The sequence below is a fragment of the Chiroxiphia lanceolata genome, chromosome Z (assembly GCF_009829145.1).
Source record: "Chiroxiphia lanceolata isolate bChiLan1 chromosome Z, bChiLan1.pri, whole genome shotgun sequence".
Taxonomy (NCBI): Eukaryota; Metazoa; Chordata; class Aves; order Passeriformes; family Pipridae; genus Chiroxiphia; species Chiroxiphia lanceolata.
The window spans coordinates 18,293,776-18,315,607 of NC_045671.1; the positions used below are offsets into that span (position 1 = coordinate 18,293,776).

General features: G+C 37.3%; 1 long non-coding RNA gene across 1 annotated transcript; it reads right to left on the reverse strand.

Moving 5' to 3' along the window:
- Window positions 1–11,876: 11,876 nt before the first annotated feature.
- On the reverse strand, window positions 11,877–19,678 carry LOC116781188. The gene is made up of 3 exons (XR_004354800.1): window positions 18,101–19,678; window positions 17,458–17,627; window positions 11,877–12,413 (listed from the first exon to the last, which is right to left on the reverse strand). It is a non-coding gene; the product is annotated as an uncharacterized LOC116781188 (long non-coding RNA).
- Window positions 19,679–21,832: the final 2,154 nt, after the last annotated feature.

The following is a 21,832-nucleotide window of genomic DNA, read 5'->3' on the forward strand; positions in this document are numbered from 1 at the left end:
AAGGAAGTTAAATAAAACACATTTTTTTACAAATACATGTCCATGCAGAAATTATTTGGAGACTGTACTATTTGGACACTGAAATCCTGTATGATAAGATTTCTTTTTTTAAAAATGAAAAAATATATTAGAAGTGAATTTGAAGCTTCCTCAGGTCTTTTGTTTCATAATTCAACCCCTACTCCATGTTGCTGTACAGGTTTTGAGGAACTTTACAGCTCTCAGTTTTTATCTGCAGATGGCTAAAATCAGATGCAGAGGCATGGCTTATTTCCACTCTAGCTAGAGATACAGATATTTGAAGGCATTTTTCCTGTCAGAATTTATTATAGAATCATAGAATGAATCATAAAAATTGAGGATTACATGAAAACAGAGTGAAAATCCAGAGTATGATTGCATTCCCTCCTTATTCTTCATAAGACTTTCTGCCTTTGCAGTAGAGCTGCCAGGCTCTTTCTGGGCCACACAGCTGCACAGGCATTTCTCTAACCTCATGTCTTGACATATGGAAGAGCTATGCTCCTATAGTACTTCTCTTGCTACATCAGGAGAAGCAGGAGAAGTCAGGGGAGCAATGAACAGAAAGAACCTTATGGCGGGACCCCACACTCTGGCCATTTTTGGAGTTATAGGACTTTTACTTCCACTTGGCTATGTTTGCATCTGCCTATATATTCTAAAGGTGTTACCAGCATAAAAACAGTGATTTAAAAATTAATTTTAACCTAGTATGGATCAGATAGGAACATAACATTAAAGCAAGCAGAATTTATTTTGAAGACTGTTTGGAAAAAACCCCTCAAATTCTAGAAATAGGAACTCAAATGTGTTTCAGGCGTTGAACTATGTATGTACAAATCTGGATGTATCTTGATTACTGAAGAATTCAGCTGAGTAGAGATTACTAATTAGAGAAGAGATTGATTACACTATATGGAGCCTTTCATTTCTGGATCGCTGAGTCAAATTCAGTGGAAGAAGGCACCAAGACAGGTGTTCACAGATCTGGATAACATGAGCAGATAGCATTACTTTACTATAACAGAGAATGCCAAATACAAACAAACAAACATATTACTTTCTAGATGTGGAACACAGAGTTAACTTTTTTAAATCTTACAAAATCAATTCCACAGAGAGCTTCTCTGAGTCCAACAAAGTAAGGAAACTTAACAGTGAGGTGTGAGATTTCCTGCTTCTATTTGTCCTTTACACAACCAGGGAAAAAGGTGTTACCTTTTCTTTTCCTAGTCAATCTGGTTGCTTTTAAAAAGATTTTTATCTCCTAGTCTGTTTTTCAGCAGATTTTCAAAGACGCTCAGATAGTGTAGCAAGGAGGCATTTCCCATATGGACTTCCAGTATGATATCTGTGGATGGAGGTTTGATATGGACATGGTGATAATCTACATTTATTCAGTCAACTGGATAATAGGATTTATTGTTTTCTGTTTTCTTTGTTATTTCTTTTTCCCTTTTTAGGCTGTAGAAATCACAGTAAAAATGACAGTCGTGAAGCACAATAATGTGAATAGAAAAAAATGGAAAAAGGCAAAATGTTTGATATTGAGTTTTTATCATTCAGAATTGTAATAGACTGCATCAAGCATGCTGTGAGCCTATTTGATACTTCTGCTAGGTGTGACAATTTTTAAAAAAGTCCCAAACAATAGTTGCACAGGGTGTAGCTACTGTTAAGCACAATGGATTCTTTCACAGCTGTGTACCTGCCTGCAGAAGCTCAGATCCAAGTTAAGCTTTTGCCAGCATTCTACATATACACATCACATTTTTATCACATCAACAACAGCATTACCACAGTTACTGATACTGAGATGGAAAAGAATGAAGAACCAGAGTTAACGTTTGTTTTGTCATTTTTAGAGAAAAGTATTTCTGGTGACATGAACCTCTGGGAGTAAGAACAGCTATTGTAGCTATCATGTGACAAGTAACTGTCTTGATGATGAGTAGTGTTGCTTTTGTGGATATGTTTTCAGCTTTTTTTGTCCTTGGCAATCCTGACAACATCATAACTATGAGTTGCACAGTCTCCTCTGGGGAATCCCAGGTTTGTACAAGGGGAGTCACAGATCGACAGAAAAGAAAGGCAGGACATCAAGAGAAACTGCTGGTATTTAGTCCCACACCCAGGCACATGCTGAGAGAAAGGAAGTAAGATATGCTGTGGATTGCTCTGGCTGTGGAACAAGACACCAAACTCTCTTTAGAGATGTCCTTTATTTAGCAAAAAGTGCTAAGACAAACAATAACAGTGATGTGGATTTAAAACAGGCTGAACAGTTAAGCTCAGAGTGCTTTGGTTAGTGGCACAAAGTCTACCTGGAGGCAGGTAACTAGTGGTGTATCTGAGAGATCAAAACTCTGTCCTATCCTGTTCATCACCTTCACCTGGATTTTGGGGCACGGCATACCCTCAGCAAGTTGTGGAGGTCAAAACTGGAAGGAGTGGCTAATACACCAGAGGGTTGTGCTGTTGTCCAGTGGAACCTTGACTGGCTGGACAAATGGACTAAAAGGAACCTCATGCTGTTCAACAAGGAGAAGTGCAAAGTCTTGCACCTGGGAACAGCCCCATGCCCCAGAACAGTGCAGAAGATGTACTGAATAAGCTGACAAATTTGATCAGAGGAATGCTTCTGGACAAGTCAGCAGATTGACACTTTAAAAAAAAAGCTCTGCTCAGTTCCAAAGGAAAGGCTTCAATCAGGACAGAGTTATATAGGAGATCAAATGGCTTTTCTTGCCCGTTGAGTGCTGTGCAGGGCACTCTTTACATATACAGTCTCCCCTGGCATTTTGGGGTCCATTTTTTCCTCTATTGCACAAGTGTCCTATACAAGTCCTTGGGAGTTATACAGGGCATCTGATGGCAGACATTGATTTTTCCTTTTCTGCTTCATTAAAAGATTCCCAAATATTCCATTTTCTTAAGATATTTTGCTTCACTGCTGGATTCTACCCAAAGAAGGCAAGGTGATGTGCTGTTATTTTTCATTGCTTTTTGCCCTTTGGGGCTGCTCTTCCATTTCATTCCGTTGTTTTGCTAAGGTATGACATACCCCCATTCTGAAATGCTGAACTTATACCCAGGTAAGAATCTGTGACCTAATTTATTCTACAGACTTTAATGAAAATTGTGGCGTATATAAACAAAAGGAAAATATATATCCATGACAAAGAAGGGAACAAAACACTTTGTTACTAGATATAAACAAAATCTCAACATAAAGGGATTTCTGGGTCCCTGTATAAATTATGTCAGGAGCCAGAATATGGTTGGTTCTTGCAAGAAAGCAACTATGAAGGTGTAAAGTAGCAGATAAGCAAAGGACAGTAAAGCAGCTGCTTCCAGGGAGGTACTGGGTAGCACTACTGGGTAGCAGTGGCAGATACTGTATGGATGCCTTTCAACCTGGCTTAGTAAAAGCAAGACAAAGCACAAGGCTATTTTACTTAGCATCACCTAGAAAGCAGCTGACCAGTCCCTCAGCTCTGCTCAAGACTGGTAGGAAATGGAACAGGAACAGAAGAGTGGCTTATGAATCTGTTCGTTCATCATCTCTGTGAAGATGAAAGCCCTCAAAATCCTGGCTCATTCTGCCTGGACCTGATCTTCTAAGGGCTCTTTACACAGTGATCCTTGGTTAGGAAAACATGCTGCTTCATTCAGAATTCTTCACGATACATGAAAATGTAAATGAAGAAGCCCCACAGGATCGTTTGAAATTTAAAATATATCTGTAAGCACTTCCTTTAATATCATAGCAGCAGTCAGTTTCCTGTGTACATTCATCTAAGCAGAATCATAGAATCACAGAATCAGCTGGGTTGGAAAGGACCTCCAAGATCATCACATCCAACCATGAAGCAGTTTTTTGAGTTTAAAAAATATTCTAGATCTCTTCTCTGGTACTCAACAGCAATGCTGCCCTCCCTCAGCCACATTTTTTATTGTCCATTCTACTTTACAAAATTTGGAAAGACTTCATCATCTTCATGCCCTTGATGTCTCAAGGCTAATTTACAAGTAAAATAAAATTGTTCCCATGATTTCTAGATTGATGTTATACAAGTGATACATATCATTATGCTACTGTATTAGTGATGGCTTATTTAAATTTGCACTTTGGTTTTAGGATTAGAAAACTCCAGTAATTATGTCCTGACTTTTCAGTAAATACCATTTTAACTTATTAATAATCTATTTTATTTTCCATCAAACATTTTCAACATTCACTTGAAGTATTTCTACATTTCCATTAAAGCATTAACATGTAATCAGGCAATCACTTGAAAATACTCCATATGTAATCTTTTATCCTCAAACGAGACGATGAAGCAGAGAATGTAAATGCCACCAATAAAAGGATTGTGGTAAGTAATTTGATACTGATGCAAGCATTAAAAATTAATTATTTTAAATCCTTTTCACTCTGCCATTTAAAAAATGTGTATCAGAATGCTAATCATGTAATGTACTCCACTGTTTCTGACCTGGAGAATGAAATTCAGATTGAGCAGATGGAAAATCTCGTGCAGACTTACTGCATGAAATAAAGGATAATAGATATTGACATAAAAATCCAGCTGACCATCCTGATCAATTAAAATTGAGAAGTAATACTTTAAAAATTCTATATAATACCAGTCTACCTTAAAAAAATCCCTGGTTTGGGGATATTAACTCTTCATATAATCAGATTGCTACCCAGGAAATATTGTTTAGACTTAAAACTGAAGTGTGAAAAGCCTGTCATTAATCCATATCCAGTACAAATCCTTGTGGAGGTACATGATTCCAGAATTCATTACCAGTCATAGCATAGTATGTGACAGTGCCTGAAAGACGACACATTTCAATTAGAAACATACTAGGCAAGAATGTGTAAGAATGCCTTGCAGATGGCTCTAGATAGCTAATGTATGCATTTCAGCTGTGAGAAGTTAAACTAGTTCTAAAATAATTTGAATTAGAGTTCAGGAGAGGAAGAATATACTAATTTTCTTTTACATTTTATCAAGCAGAGAATGCTTGCAAGAATTTAATGTTACAGTTAATTTATAGCTCTATCTGGTTCTATCTCATAGAACTGGACTCCACTGTTTACCGGTTTTAAGACTTGTGAATTAAATGAACATAAAAGTTAATAATTAGCTATACGGTCACAGATTTTTCCAATGTAGATTATGCTTTAAATTCTAAACTAAAAATTGACATAATGGTATTAAATTACCAAGTTGTGCTGGTATCTTATCTTTAATTCTGCTTAAGACAGGAATATAATATAATGATAACAACAGCATAAATCAAGATACCCTTCTCTTTCCTTAACTCTTATTTCTGAAGTGTTTTATTTTCAGAATGATCTACAGGTCAAATTCTCATTATTTTTAATCTCTAAAAACAAGTTGTTCAGAACTTTATTTTTCACGCAGAGTCTAGTAACAACAATGCTCAATGTGCAAAGCACTTGGAGCTTCTCAAGTGAGAAGCACTTTTACAAGCACAAGGTGATATCTAAATGCAAGTATTACAGGGTTAATCTAACAGGTTAACACATTTTTTCGCAACAGCAGCTAAATTATCATATTACCATAATTTAAATCAAAGGACAGCCAAACTGTATATGCATGACTTGTGTAGGTACCAACTAAATTCTTTATTGACTTAAAAAACAAAAAATAACTGGTTTAGCATTTAGCGCTTTACAGGAAGTTTAACATTAAAAGGTTTTCGGGATTGTCTGTGACCCACTGGTTGAAAAGACAATGGAAACCAACTAGTCTCCACATACTGTTTAGCTGAGTACCCTCAGCAGGAAAAGAAGAAAATGTCTAAACCTTTAAATAGTGCAGATAGCCACTTGCTTCAGGCAGCAAAATATAAATCACAATGTGATTTAGTAAACATTTTTTCTGGTTTTTTGCTTGCAAGCAAGATGAGTTTATTTCACATCTAAGATTTTTAACAAACACAAGTAAAGAAATACAATAGTTATTGCAAAAACGTAAGAGTCAAGAAATGCTTCTGTTGTTAGCATCATCAGTGATCAGCAATGTGATCATAGCAGTCATACTTCTTTTGTTCAAAAGAACATTTGTAAAGATTGTTGAGTTGTCTCTTTGAAAACACTACAAGTATAATTCAGCATTATATTAGAAAAACTTTGCAATTGTAACATATGGCAAATACAAAAATAATATTTTTAAATTTATTGAAATTACTTGCTTTTTAGACATTAGTAATGGGTAGCTTTCAAAAGCCAGGTAATATTATTTCAAACATAATGAACGGTATTATATTTTTTAAAATCTTCAAGATGCAACAACTGCGATTAATTTATGTTTCCTCCTGAAAGATAAAGCAGTTAAGTCAAACCACTGCACAGTAACCAAGTCACAGTGCAAGGATAAAATCAAGGACTTGAAGGAGAAAATGCCAAGTCCTAGGAAAGGTAGTCTTCAAAACAGATAAGGATGAAGACCTGATTCATTGATGAACACTATCTGCTAGCCCTTGTTTTTAACCTGCTGTTACAGAAAAGTCCAGTATCTCACCAGTCCATCTTCTGTACCGCTGCAACAGCCATACTGCATCTGAAATTGCTGTGCTTTTACCCCCTTTTGGTGCAGGAATCCTCACATGGACTAGAGCCAGCTGGCTGTGTGCAGTACCACTTGGCATTAGGAAATCATACAGATGGCAGGCAGCATGGTCAGATGACAATGCAAACTGCCCATGCACTGCCAGGCTCTAGGTGGCTGCCTAAATTAAGTGGATATTGAGTGCCTGCATCTGTCCAAATATTTCTCATTTACTCCAAGAAAAGAACTGTAACACAGAATTAATTAGGTCTGTACTTTCCAAAGATCCTGGGCATCTAACTGCCCTTAGAATAGTGGTATCTGTGATGAATAATGGTGTATATACTAGTAACAGTAACTTTTTGTGTAGTTTAGTGGCCAGATCACTTCCAGGAAAAGGGTTTAAACATATCCTCCTACAATCAAAACTTCATTTGTACACAGCAAATGCTCTAAGCACTAGATGAATATGTAGTCAGGGGAAAGAAAAGTTCTCTATTATGGTAAGACTTGATGATCCTAAGGGTCATTTCCAATCTCAATAATTCTCTCTGAATTTAAATGCATTATTAAGTGCGGAAGATGGAGTTTCTAAGAAGTTCCAGTTTCACATACATTTAATCTCTAAATTACATGCTTCAGTCACAAGTATATGAGAGAAGGGGAAAAGAGGCAAATGCTATTCTTGGATATACCTATCACATTCTAGGGGCTGTTTCCCAAAGTCACTATTGTGAATTCCATTCTCCTGCATCTCATATTCTTTCTTCTAGATAGAATGAATTCTAGCTAAACCCTATTTTGAATGTTGGTTCCCTTGAAAAACTTGAAGATCTGAGTATGATACCTTAAACTGTTTTAATCATGATCCTTTATGCATCCAGCTCCTAGAAAACAACTTTTGGTGTACTTCTTAGGAAAAACTTTTCAATGTTCAAAAAGCAGTCACAGCTTCATGAGATTACTTTAAGTACATTCTGTGAGATCCTTCAAAGATTAAATAAGTGCAGCTAATACCACTGTCTCTTTAAAACCTCTTCATATATATAATTATTTCAATAGTATTCATATGTGCTTACTAAGCCTTTTTATATGTTGTTGTATATAGGAACAAGGTATAATTATAATACTAAACATATCAAAACCAGAGTATATCAAATAATACATCTGATTAAAACCCTGGAGATACTTACCTTTTAAATTGTCACAAGGAAAAGTATTGGTGACATAAATGGATTGAGAGCAGCCTTTGAGAGAAGGATTTGGGGGTTCTGGTGGATGAGAGGCTGGACATGACCCAGCAATATGCACTCACAGCCAGAAAGCCAATTGTGTCCTGGGCTGCATCAAAAGCAGTGTGGGCAGCAGGTCAAGGGAGGTGACTGTGCTCTGGTGAGATCCCACCTGGAGCGCTGCATCCAGCTCTGGCGTTCTTAGCACAGGAAGGACATTGACCTGTTGGAGTGGGTCCAGAGGAGGGACACAAAAATACTCAGAGGGATGGAGCAATTCTCCTACAAGGAAAGCCTGAGAGAGCTGGACTTTTCAACCTAGAGAAGAGAATGCTTCAAGGAGACCTTTTTATGGCATTTCAATACTTCACAGGAGCATATAAGAAAGATGGTAACAAAATGTTAAGCAGGGCCTGTTATAGGACAAGGGGTCATGGTTTTAAACAGGAAAAAAAGGTACTATGCAGGTTGTGAGGCACCAGAACACGTTTCTCAGAGAAGCTGCTGATGCCCCATCCCTGGAAGTGTTCAAGGCCAGGTTGGATGGAGCTCTGAGCAACTTGATCTAGTGGAAGGTGTTCCTGCCACATCCACTGCCCCCTTGGCAGGGGAGTTGAAACTAGATGATCTTTAAGGTGCTTTCCAATTCCAATATGAATCTATGAGTTTTAGCTAAAAGTTAATCTTCAACTCAACTATTACTGCTTTTTGCTAAGCATTTCTTACATGCCAGTTACACACAGAGCTGTTTTAAGACTTCGGACCTCAAATGCACAGCTTGAAAGAAGATACTTCAGAAATACCATTAATAGACCTTGCAATGAGTGCACTAGAGAGCTATGTACCTGGTGAATCTAGTGCATAGGGGGTACCTGTGCAGGTAGTGCCCAGGAGCTTTTCAGAGTTTAAAAACTGCTGAACCACAGACTGAACACCGTACATATATTGTGCAAAGTGAATATGATGATTAATTATTTTCATAGAATGAAGTCATCAGTGAGTTTAAACAGCATGACAACAAGAGAGACAGAATTGTGAAAAAGAGTAATTTAATTTTCTGTATAAAAAAAAGAGCTCAAATATTATGTGGCGATAAGGAGGGAACCAATATGTGATTCAGAGGGGGAAAATAATCTGGCTTGCCCTGTATTCATGTATCAGGACGTCCATTAGAGAGACTACTGTTCTCATGAACCATTTAAAGTAATGTGTGGGCTCTGTTAGCTTTGGAGGGGTTTGAAAAGGATGACTCTTTCCTGCACACAACACGTCTGCTGTAACAGGCTCAATAAGGAAAAGTGAGGCCACTTTTATTATCCATCAAAAGACTCTTGTGCTAGGAGTAGGTACAGCAGAAAAAAGATGTCATTCTTTTCATTGGCTTTTCAAAGTGAAAAAAAAAAAAAAAGGAACAGCTTTATGGACGATTGAAAGGATTTTACTCATTGCCTTAAACTGCTTGTAAGAAAATTCCAATTTTTAGCTTTTCCTTCTGCGTGTCAGACTTGAGACAAAGGCATGGTTTGTTGGTATGAAATAAGAAGGAAGTATTTCAGTCTGTAAGGTTCATGAATAAAGGGCAAAAGTCTCTTACAAAGAAGACCTCTAAGTTAGTATTGCAGTCGCTTAAAGAATTCCTTAGATAAACATTAATCCCTTCCTGTAAGCAAACAGTGCTCAGAAAGAAGCAACTTCATTCAAGTAAAGAATAAAGTATTAGCTGGGATTTCTTAGACCTGCCCAAACAAGTCAGGCCTTAAAATCCACATAACCACTTTAATGTCATGTATATAAAAACTGAAGGTGTTCTTCCAATAACAATAAAAAAACCCTTTTTTGGTGTTGAAGTTATTTTAAATTAATTCCTAGTTTTGTAACCATGGAAAACCTGACAAAATAGAACTTCTGCCACTGGTGTCTGCAGGAGAATAGGAATAAATCTTTGCTCTCTGCAGATGTTTATGGATGTTTATGAAATGTTTTTGAGAAGCTAAGAAAGAAAAGGAGATAGATGGTGACAGTGCTAGGCTGTGTCAGCAGACCAATATCTTGCATAATTAAATTTGTCACAGGCTCTTTGTGAGGGTGAAGAGGTAACATTGTCAGAAAGGTTCTGTCCCTTGAAAGCCTTATGTGCTGAATCCAAAGCCTATCTGTATGTCTGATCCACCTCCCTATAAGGGGACTAGAATTTCGAAACCAGATTTGACCTTCTCAAGAGTCCCTTCTATGACAGCGGCCTAAATGATGTTCTCAAACTGCAGGTTGGCAGGCAAAAGATTTTATTATAAACAAACCTTTTCTTTTTATCCACTTTTTCTCTGTCCACGCACTAATATAATATATGTCATTGGTTAAGTACTCTTGTTCACGTGTCTGTATCTCATCACTAATTGGTCTCTAGCGTCTGTGCATGTGCCACATCCTGTCTCCTGACAGGTCACCGGCATCTCTTCTCATGTCCAAACACATTCCTCTATCTGCAGCTGTTTTTCTTCTGTTTCTCACACTTTCTTCCTTAATGAGGTTTTACTTGTTTCTTTGCCAGGCCGCACCTGTAGCTCAAGGTCAAAGCTGCCTTACTACAATTCCTCCTTTTTGTTTTTAAATTGAAAAATAAGGCCTGGGAGAAACTCTGACCTATTACTTGTTGAACACAAGATATCAAACAGGGGATACATAATAAATGCACAAAACTTCAAATAATGTTACAATTACTATCTTCCCAAATTTAGCACTAACATTAAAAATGTTTAGACTATCAAAAAAGACTATCAAACATTTGTTAGATATAGAAAGGTAAAAAAGGAACAAATGCAAAAAGAAATAATTTTAAACAATATCAAACCAAATAACCAATACAAAACATGTTTAGTTAGCTTAAACAAATTACTTAATTTATTCTCATTATTCTCTATCAGAAATTAACTTTATTTCAGTTATTGTTTCAATACTTTACCAGAACCAACCTATAAACAAATGGCCTTGAACCAAACTTAACAACTTGATGACCTCAGGGTTTGTGCTCCTTAACTTTTGTTTAAAGGTGTTTCTAATACAGGGTTTGTTCTTGAGAGCTTTTATTCAGTCTAAAAATACTTCTGTAAATGGAACTCCATTCAAATTTAGGGCTATGTGTTTTCTGTTTTTATTTTAAGGTTGTTTGTGTATTTGTGAGCAAACTCAAAACATACACACATACAAACTCTCACAGTGGCCACTGTCAAACATACTTTCATACAGACATACTTCTGAGTTTCATGTCACTGTGTTTTATGAACTAAGAAATTATTATTCTTGTGTTTTGCCCTCAGATGAGTAAGATCTAATTATGCATGTCTGTTTTATGAAAATATAACTTGTAAAATACAAACATATTTCTGTTTCATGTTCAATTCAAAACTCAAATACATACAAACATTTCTATAGTTCAAAGATAAATATATACTCTTTCTACTTCCAAAGCAAAACACACACTTCCCCATGTTAATGGGCTTTTGGACTTCAAAGAGAACCTGTTAGTCACTACAAAATACTTCAAAACCTCTACTTCTCCACTGCATTTATGCATATATCTTAAAAAAATCTTGGCTATTTAATCAACTTCAAAAACCAGTTAGTAAGACCCTCTCATGAACCTGTCTTTCCTCAGTCCCCCCTTTTTTTTTCTTTCTTCGCAGCTGGAGGTTGAGGGTGAGAGAAAAAGGGTTGTTGTGTTGTCTCTCCATTGTCAGCGTTCATGCCCTGAAAATGAACTGTTAGGTTAGTTGTTACATGAATAATAAGCTTTGCTTTGGTTGCTGTTGACTTTGAGCTTAGTGTTCCATGTAAGGACAACTTTCATTCCATTGTTCTTTACGTATGAGTTATTTGCTTTTTATATCATTTGTTTGTGACATCTACTTGGGTAGGTGTGGCCAGCACCACTCAGTCAGTGGCCTTCAGCCTCTCCATCGTCATGTAAGTGGTACTTCTTTTGCACTTGCGTGTTGTATCTCAAGGGTCTTTCTTAACATCATCCTTTTTGTCACTTTCTCTTTCAAATGCTTTTGGAGGGCTGTCAACTAATAGTAAAATACTAATTAATCTCAAATTATACAAGATGTTTGTTTCAGGGACAAAGTTTTTGTCTATCAGCGCTTGCTTTAGGCTAAACACAGACTAAAGTAGCATTATCTAATTAACCACAAATACATTCTATTGCATGATCTGTGGTTGGACCATGCCACTGTTGAACAACTTAAGCAGCATATTGATGAAAACAAGGAAGACAACATAAAACATTCACAACAAATGAGTAATAGTAAAAGTGTAGACAATAATATCTTTGTAATCATATCCATCTTTAGTGAAGGGATCGGAATAGGTTCCAGCTGTTCTTGCTTCGTTGGGTCAGCTAGGGTCACCTGCATGCTATGCTTTGGTTGTAGGTAATCATAATCTTTTTGCAGTCAGCATACAGGGGGTCAGCATCCCACTTGTGAATGTAGACTTAATCTCCAAGTTGGAATAGATGAACAGAAGTGCTTAATCTCACAGGTTCGGACAACAGAATGAATCTGTGGAATTTCTGCAAAGTAGAGCTTAGATTATTAAACAATTTTCATAAAATAAGTTCAAACTTCAGAATTTTTGTAACTTGGCTGTAGCAGAGGAATTCAGGTTTTATAGTAAGAAGTGGTTGGTTGTCAGTTATTAATAAAAGGCTGCAGAAAATCATACAAAGGAGGTAGCACACTATAACTTGGCACCAGGCACTGACACTGCTTGTGTTAAATGTTCAGAGCTTGTGTGCTGTGAAAAACCCAAGAGTATTCACTGGACACACACAGAGTAGGAGCAAGTCAACTGGAAGACTTATTTCTTATGTTTATGTGGCTTTCATTAATGCAATAGTAAATGTTCTATATTTAAGTATAACATAAGAGCATAAAGAAAAGTATCCAGGACATGATCAAAATTCACTCAGCTAAGGTATTCAGTAAGCAATGTATAAGTTAGACAAAACATTTAAACAACTTGAACAAACCAACATGCTATGATGTTAGCAGTCTATTAAAAGATTTCAGGTATGATGCAAGCTAGGGCCTATGGGGGGACTAGCACTTGCTTTGTTTTTTAACACAAGGCTTTTCTTCTGTGAGGTTCAGCACTTCATGTATTGTTATTTATAATCTTGTGTGGACTTGTAAACTAAGAGGTTTCTTTCATATGTTGCAGCAGTTAGAGAGGAGAGAGAGATATTCTAAAGAATTCTCGCCACTTGCTATAAAACTTCTGGGATAAAATACATATAAATAATATTAATTTTCATGAAAGACAATAGAAATATAATATCAATAACTATAGTATTGTCTCATAATTTGTCTCATAGTATTTGTCTCATAACTATACTAGCAATCCATTCTTTTAAAGTTTTTCTAGTTTGGATATTATGAAGTAAAGTCACTGAAGATATCTCTAAAGCCAGTGAGATATCTTCAAAAGTCATTTGATATAGAATTTGGAGTTTGTTTTCAAATTCCAGTTAAATTCATAATACAAATTAATTCATGTTATAACCTTCTATACTGGAGACAAATGCAAGTTTTGATTCTAACTCTGATTCTTGCTTACCAGCAATATAACACCACATACAGAAAGAATAAGTTAAAACACATTGCTGGTGACAGAGACTTTCTTAACTCTGGAATAGTAGATCCAGGGATCTATTAGGGCAAGAGGCCTGCTATATAAGAAGGAAAAAACCAATGCATTTTTTTCTTCATACATGGCCTGCACTGAATGGCTAATGCATGGCTGTAGTTGCTGCTCTGATTAATAGAAAGATGACAAAAGCAATTACAACAGTTTCTCTAATTTACTGTATCTTGCATCATCTTCTCAGCCTCGGGCTAGGCTCACAGGCAGCTACAGTTTGGTTCTTCTGTTTATGAGAACTACTAATGATAGATTGAGAATGGATACTTTTTCATTTGTGATACAACCAAACAAATAAGGATCACCTGAAGGGATATAAAAGGTATTGTTAGTCACACTAATCACAACATCAGGTGCACCTCAGGTCTTTCAACACAGACCATATATTTCTCGCACTTGGGATCAAATTAAAGATTTTGTTTTGTTTTATCTCTTTTTTCTTTTCAAAATTATAATCAATATTATCTCAGTAAGAAATTGAAAATATAACCATAAAGGTCTTTCTTTTCAAAGCACTGTAAAAATGTTGGCTGCTATTTCAAGAGGGAAGGAAAAATTAATTACTTAAAAGTTAATTTACTTATTTTCCAATATATTTGGTATGTTTGAGTCTATAACAGTGAAAAAATACTGTTTGATTATTTTTTTTCCATACTCAGCCTCAAGCTACATGTGCAATTCAGAAGGATGGAGAAGGCCAGATTCCAGCTTAGAGCTGGTTCCTTAGATGTGATCTACATTATTTGCTTGTATTTTTAGTCCTCTCGTTTATGAAATTCTAGTAAGAGAACAAAATTCACAACATATGTAGCACAAAGGAGAACAAATAACTAGTTGTAAGATCATGTAAAAATCAGCTGAGTAAACTTTTTAAACACAATTCTAAAGATGTGATCAGTGTAATGCTAACTCTGGGTAAGGCCTCTGGCTTCAACCACTTGTATTCACAGCACTAACTGTGGGGCTGTTTCAAGAAGACATTTCCCCCATCCCTGCAGACTGACGGTCTAGAGAAGCACTGAGCAAATGTAGCAGCAAAAATACAAGGGGAGTCACAGCTGCTTTCTTTTCTCAACCACTTACATGCATGGTTTCTGCGGGGCAACTTCCCCGCAAGCCGGTCCCTCACTAATTCCTAAATTGCAGAGCTAAGGAGCTAAAGAGGGAAACGAGAACTATGAAAAAGTGTGTACTTGTTTGTTTTAGAGACTTAGTCCCCAATAGTAACAGAAAAAGGAAAGAAGACTCTTGTTTTTCTCTCTCACTGCAGCCTCTGCTGCTGTTCTTGCTCGCTCTTCCCTCCCCCCTCACGGGGTGGAAGGGAGAGAGAACCTGCTGAAGCTATGTTTAGTTTCTTTTCTCGTTGCTGCAGGCCCCGCCAAGCCCCCCACAGCTTTCGCACGGCAGCTTGGCCCCCAGTCCCGGAGCGCGGCAGCCGTTGGGGACTCCCACAAGGAGCTTGGCTGGCTCCACAGAAGCAGCTCTTGGCTCTGCCGCCTGCTCTGCTGCCGCCTCTGCCTCCAGGGTTCCTCCGCCGCTCCACTGCTCTCCGCCGCGGCTGCCGGCGCCGCTCTCTCCCTGGCCCGGCATGGCGGCGGGCCCAGCGCACAGCCCCCGGCCCCAGCGCCGGCGTGCCGGACTCAGGCAGCAGTTTGAACAATCTCAAAGGGAATTCCTATGTTCTTGTGTCCATCTGAGACACCTCTCCCGGACGCTCATCCCTGGGTTTTAACAGTTACTAACAAACCCATGGTTGCTTTTCCACACACACGCACAACCCCCAACACACACACACACTAGCACAGTACCGTTAGTAACACTGTGAGCTTACAATGACACATTGGACAGATAACAGAGTTAACATGAGAGTTAACAGAAATACAGGAAGACAGCTTTCTAGCCTGTCTTCCCCCTCAACAAGAAGTGGTACTTTTCTGGGGTTGCTCCATTCCTGTTTCCCTCTGGAGCCTCTCCTGGTTTTTTCTTGCACCGCTGCTGCCAGGCTGCTCTCCTACCGGCTCTCAGGCGCTTTTGCTTTATTCACACGGCGCTGCTTCGCTCCGCTTCCCCACACCATGCGCTTCAGGGCGCCTGCACGGCCAAAAAGTCTTGTATTAGCGGCAAGGGGGGCTGGCCTTTCTCCCTTTACTGTCTCCGGGGGTGATTTGCTAGGTTTTTCTTCATTTTCTGGCTTGAAGGGTGATGATGTTTTAGAAGCGTGATCTTTTAAAGTTTTAAAGACAGTTCGCCAGAGTTCCAGGACGCTGGCAGCCTGCTTAAGAGACTCGGTGCCTGCATTGCCTGCATTAGAAAGCACTCTCCCCTCAGAGTCCCAAATGTCTATACAAAATGCTATCTGAGCATCTACACCATTTCTTTTGCACCAACTATGTAAGGTGCAGAGCGCACGTTTCTGATATCGCACACTGTGCTTCTCTAGTATCTCTGTTAGCACTGTGACAACAGATTCCTCCTCCACGGATATCTGTGCTCCCATTATTTTTGTTCTCCAACGGCACACCTTCTTTCCAGGTGTCTGTAAATAATTAGGTCCCGACTTTCAGCTCTCAGGTCCACCAACAAATGTTGGAGCGCCACCGCCACCACTCTCAGGTCCATGGTTGTTATTGTAATAAATCACGTCAGGGTCACCAATTGACGGCAGCCTAAATGATGCTCTCAGACTGCAGGTTGGCAGGCAAAAGATTTTATTATAAACAAACTTGTTCTTTTTATCCACTTTTTCTCTGTCCACGCACTAATATAATATGTCACTGGTTAAGTGTTCTTGTTCACATGTCTGTATCTCATCACTAATTGGTCTCTAGCGTCTGTGCATGTGCCACATCCTGTCTCCTGACAGGTCACCAGCATCTCTTCTCATGTCCAAACACATTCCTCCATCTACAGCTGTTTTTCTTCTGCTTCTCACATTTTCTTCCTTAATGAGGTTTTACTTGTTCCTTTGCCAGGCCACACCTGTAACTCAAGGTCAAAGCTACATTTCTACATTACTACATTTCTACCTCCTTCATTTTCATGTCCCTTCAGAAACCCATCCCTACATGCCTGCAGGATTAATCACCCCAAAATGATCAACTGTGAAAAGCCTGTGAAGCAGATTTTATCTGAGAAATTATTACCATATTCATAAAGTAGCAGCTCTGTGGATTAGAGAGTCGAGTACTCAAAAGCTGTCACAGATCTTTTCTGCCTTTTCTCATCTATACTCTGAAAAAGTGTGTAAAGTTCCATACGCTGATGCCCAAATATTTTCTGCTTTCTGTATTATGTATCTTTATTTGCTGTATTCAAATTCCCGATGCACTGGATAATTAAAAGATGACCATAAAAAACAAGTCTCTGAGAGAAATAAAAAGTCCCATTCCCATATATGACAGTTTTGTAAATGTACACATTTAAATGTCTATTTCAAAATCACTTTGAATTGTAAAGTTTCAGAAGCATTAGGAATAAAATGATTCAATTTTATTTAGTAGGAATTTCATTTATTGGTTTGAAAAGTGAGTTGAAATTGCTTGGAGCTGCCTTCTTAACTTTCAGACTGAACGTGTACATTTTGCATGCAAATAAGATAGAGAGACTGTGACTACAAATAGCTATACTTAATTTGAATATACAAAAATAGTATTTGCATGTGTGAACTTTACTAGAGGACAAGTAAGGGAGTTTTATAAACAAGCTTGAGTTTTCTAATCTTCTGTAGGATGACAGGAATATTTACCAAATTAAAGACACATAGGAGTATCAGGAAATTAAATTTAGAAACTGATGGAGAGAAAATAAGGAAAATAATCAAATTATAATCCAATATATTGTCATAATTCAGCATTCAATCAGAATGTAGTTGATTCACAAGCACAAATAATAACAATAAACATAACACAACTTACATTAGACAAATATTTGGTAATGGCAAGTTGGTAGACCTTGCTTTCCTTCAGATACAGTCCTTGATTTTTTACTGAGTCTCCTAAAGTTCTGTGCCCTGGTTCTGCATCTGGATGGAGTCCAAATTCTATTCCTGCTACCAGAGGAAATCTGGAAGTTAAGAAGACCAGTACTGGATAGGAAAAAGGAATAAATCAAATTAATGAACCATTCAGAACAATGCAGTAAGGGGCAGACTCAGAGCAAAAAAGACATTACTCTTAAAATAAGATTAATGATCATACTTGCATCAAATATCCTAATATTATAAGGATATTTGAATCAGCAGCTGTTACTTCTTTTTGCCAGCAGTCCAGAACTGATCATCTGTGTTAAGGCACTACCAAATGAAAGGTGTCTACATTTTTATCCCACTGTTTATATAGCACTATATAACACTATACAGTAATAATATTAAATATATTTATTATAGAAAAGTAATCATCATACTTTCTAAAAGTATATTACAAGTTTTGTGATACCATTTTCAGCATTAACTGAAACTGTATGAAACATTTTCTGTACCTAAGACAACTAATATTTTTTATACATAGGCAGAACAGACTGGATGATCACTCTACAGACTTTCCATCAAAAGCTGAGTACCTGTAAAACTCCTTTAAAAAATCTTCCAATAGTTATTTCACTGTATTTTTTAGTACTAGTGGTAGATCTAGAACAGGGAAGATAACAGAAAGAACAATCCATAGTAAAATCTTCTGCAGGGTATACTCAGTATAAACACAGGGTATATATAAAATGAAAACAGAAAATAATGAAATTTCTAGTAAGATTTTTTCTTACATAAATATTTGACTAAATAATACATTATCATGTTGAAAGATCTGAAGTTAGCTGTGGTTTGAGTTTATTCTAAACAAGAGGCAATGTGTATTAAAAAGTTGTTCAAATAATAATGATGTAGGAGTCAATACTGCAAATATGTATACACATATTTAATTTTATGTGCAGTAAACAGTCTTAGAAAATTAGGCAAAGACCTTGACTTAATGACTTATATATTTAAAGGTATGTTCCCTGTTGTTCTAAAATATTGCATACATGGGTAGAAGGAGAAGCCAAATCTCAATCACAATGCCTTCTACAATAAAAAGAGTATAGAGTAATTAACTAAGAAGAGGTAAGTGGAGATAGCAATACCATCAAAACTGATTGTATATGAAGACTTGTTAAACTTTCACTTTTTAAATCGTTTGGTAGCATTTTGGTTTAAAGCATATTTGGCAAAACTAATTGCTCTGCAGATTCACTTCAAGATATGTGGCAAATTTGTTCTCAAACTGCTCATACTGAGGAATGGGACTAATGGGACTAATCAGGAAAATCTTGCTTTTAAGGCTAGAACCAAGATTTCACCCAAGCTATTTTGTCTCATTTCAGTATTCTGTACTTTAACATAGTATCATTATTCACTCCAACCACATTTGCCGTACAAGGACAATAAGCAAGCAGATAGCTTATGTGTTTAGTTAACATGCTGATATATTCAGTATATGTATTGATACATGAAGCATTAAGATTTACTTTTAATTTTTGTTCTGCTAATTTTAAGTTCCTAATTTCTTCAGAGATTTCTTTTCTTTTAATATAACTATATTTGAATGCTTCCTTTTGTGTTACAACTCCCCGACTTCTAGATTTGCTCTTATTCAGACATTTTGGAAGGACTACTCCAAACAAAATAATTAAGATACATTTCTAAGGTTAAATATTAATATATTCAGAAGATTCTGTGTTTCCAAAAGCATTTTAAATGATGATTTGAAGTAGCTACTGCTACATCATCAGCATAAGCAGCTTCTAGTATTGCACTGGCCATAGAATTTCCTAGACCACCTTCTGCTCCCACAGCGTTTATACAACCATCTAGTTCTCTCTCAGCTGGGCAAAGAACTACTTCCAAAAGATGCTGAATAATAAGATTTCCAATATACTTATTTACAACAAACATTCTTTAACTCTAGAAACCTGTTTCAAAAAGCAGATTTAAGTTTCAGCAGAAAATCATGAAAAATGTCCTATAAATCTCAATAAACATTTAAAGCATCATTAGTTTTGTTCTTAATTAATACCAACACTTCTGAAGCCACCTAGCCTACACTCTATGCCCACACTTATGAGAAGTTTATCATTACCAGCAAAGCTACAAAATACATCACTCAAGTTTATCTAAGTAGAGGAAATTACAGTCTAGCATTTCTTCTTACTGTATCTGATCTAAATGATTTGCAGATAAAAATAGTGGACAGGATCCAAACCTGCTGTAAGATGATAAACCCAAGACATTCCCACAAGAGTAATAAATACAGTTCTATCCATTGTTGTACTTGGGAAAAAAGCTTGATTGGACAGCAAGAGACTACTCTGCTGTTAAATGAACTAGAGGAGTTTGTTCTCATGCAGAGAATCTGCAACACAAAGTATATCTGGGATTTTATTTGTGAGCTTTGAAAAGTCAAAATTACTTTTCATTTGATGTTGCCTCTTCAAAAGGAAGATAAAAGGATTCAAATTACGGTAATAAATCTTAGAAGAAAATTGAGAAGAATTTAGAAAAAACTTGAGGATATATGGAAACAGTTGATAACCCATGTGCATCAAATCAACAGATTTGATATACCTGATATACCCGATGCTTAAATCTGCTTTAGAACCATCATTACCCATGAGCATTTCCTGAGCAATTTTCTTAACTATTCTCCCAATGAAATATTCAAAACAAATTCACCTGTGGTCAACGACAGAAATATTTCTGTGGGTTTAAGATCAGGAACTGTAAACAACTCCACAGCCAGTCTAACAGTCTTAAAGCTTTACTGTAATGCTTTCTGGGTTTTAGCATCTTTGTGAATACTAATGATCTAATTAAAATTGTCTTGTGTTATATTCTCCAGAGAATATAACAGAGGCCATGCTAGTACAGCAGGTCAAAGTCTGCTTTATGGGAATGTACCTGTGGTTCAGTGCTGCATATCAGATAAAATAGGTCATTTAAATGTAATATTATGTAAGAAATATTCACAGTAAGAATGCACAATGCAACTCAAGAGCAATAACCACCTAGGTGATATAAGTATAAAGGTCTAGGGATTGGGGTATGTATTATTGATACATAACTATAATAAAGAAAATCCTTATGAATGGTGATCTTTCAATTAGAATGCCCCAAAATACATAAAACAGAATGTTATTAGATGATGCAGTCTTTCACTCTGCCATTGTTTCTAACTGTTGAATGAGTAGCTATGTCAAGAATAAATTAACTCATATTAATCCATATACCATTCACATAAATCCTATGCCATGTAATTCATATACTCTTACCAACACATTCTCTCAAGAATTCAGCAAGTAACACAGAGATGTCAAGGGTACTGGTTTTTTACCATAAGCAGATAAAGTAATATTTTAGAATCAAACTGCATAAATTACAAGATTTCCAAATCCCATTTTCATAGTTGAGCTTAAAACTAAGTTTGATAGTGTGATGTTGGCTGAGCAATCACGAACTATATAAAGTTTACCAAGGGCAAGTGCCAGATTCTGCACCTGCCATGGCAACCCTGGATGTATCTACAGATTGGACAATGAGATGCTGGAAAGCATGTGCTGTGGAAAGGGACCTGGGGGTCCTGGTCGATGGCAGGTCAAATATGAGCAGTGCCCTGGCAGGCAGGAGGGCCAACCGTGTCCTGGGGGACATCAGACAAAGCGTTGCCAACCATATGAGGGAGGAGACTGTCCTGCTCTGCTCTGCACTAGGGTGGCCTCACCTTGAATACTGTGTGCAGTTTTGGGCACCACAATTTAAGAAAGGTATTAAGCTCTCAGAGAGTGTCCAAAGGAGGGCAATAAAGGGAAGCCATATGAGGAGCGGCTGAGGGCACTTGGTGTGTTCAGCCTGGAGGAGACTGAGGGGAACCTCATCATGGTCTATGAGGGGAAGCAAAGGGGCAGGCACTGATCTCTTCTCTTGTGACCAGTGTCAGAACTCTAGGGAATGGCAAGAAGCTGTGTCAGAGGAGGTTGGCTATTAGGAAAAGGTTTTTCACCCAGAGGGTGGTTGGGCACTGAAACAGGTTTCCCATCACCTAAATTCATGCTCGGATAGGAAGTCAGGATGCAGACATAGTAAAACTCTACATCTATGAATACTGGCCCAGTATTCATAGAATCATATGGATCATCAAGTCCAACTCCTGACCCTGCACAGGACACTGCAAGAGTCACACCATGTGCCTGACAGCATTATCCAAATGCTTCTTGAACTCAGAGAGCCATGGTGGTGTGACCACTTCCCTAGGGAGCCTGTTCTAG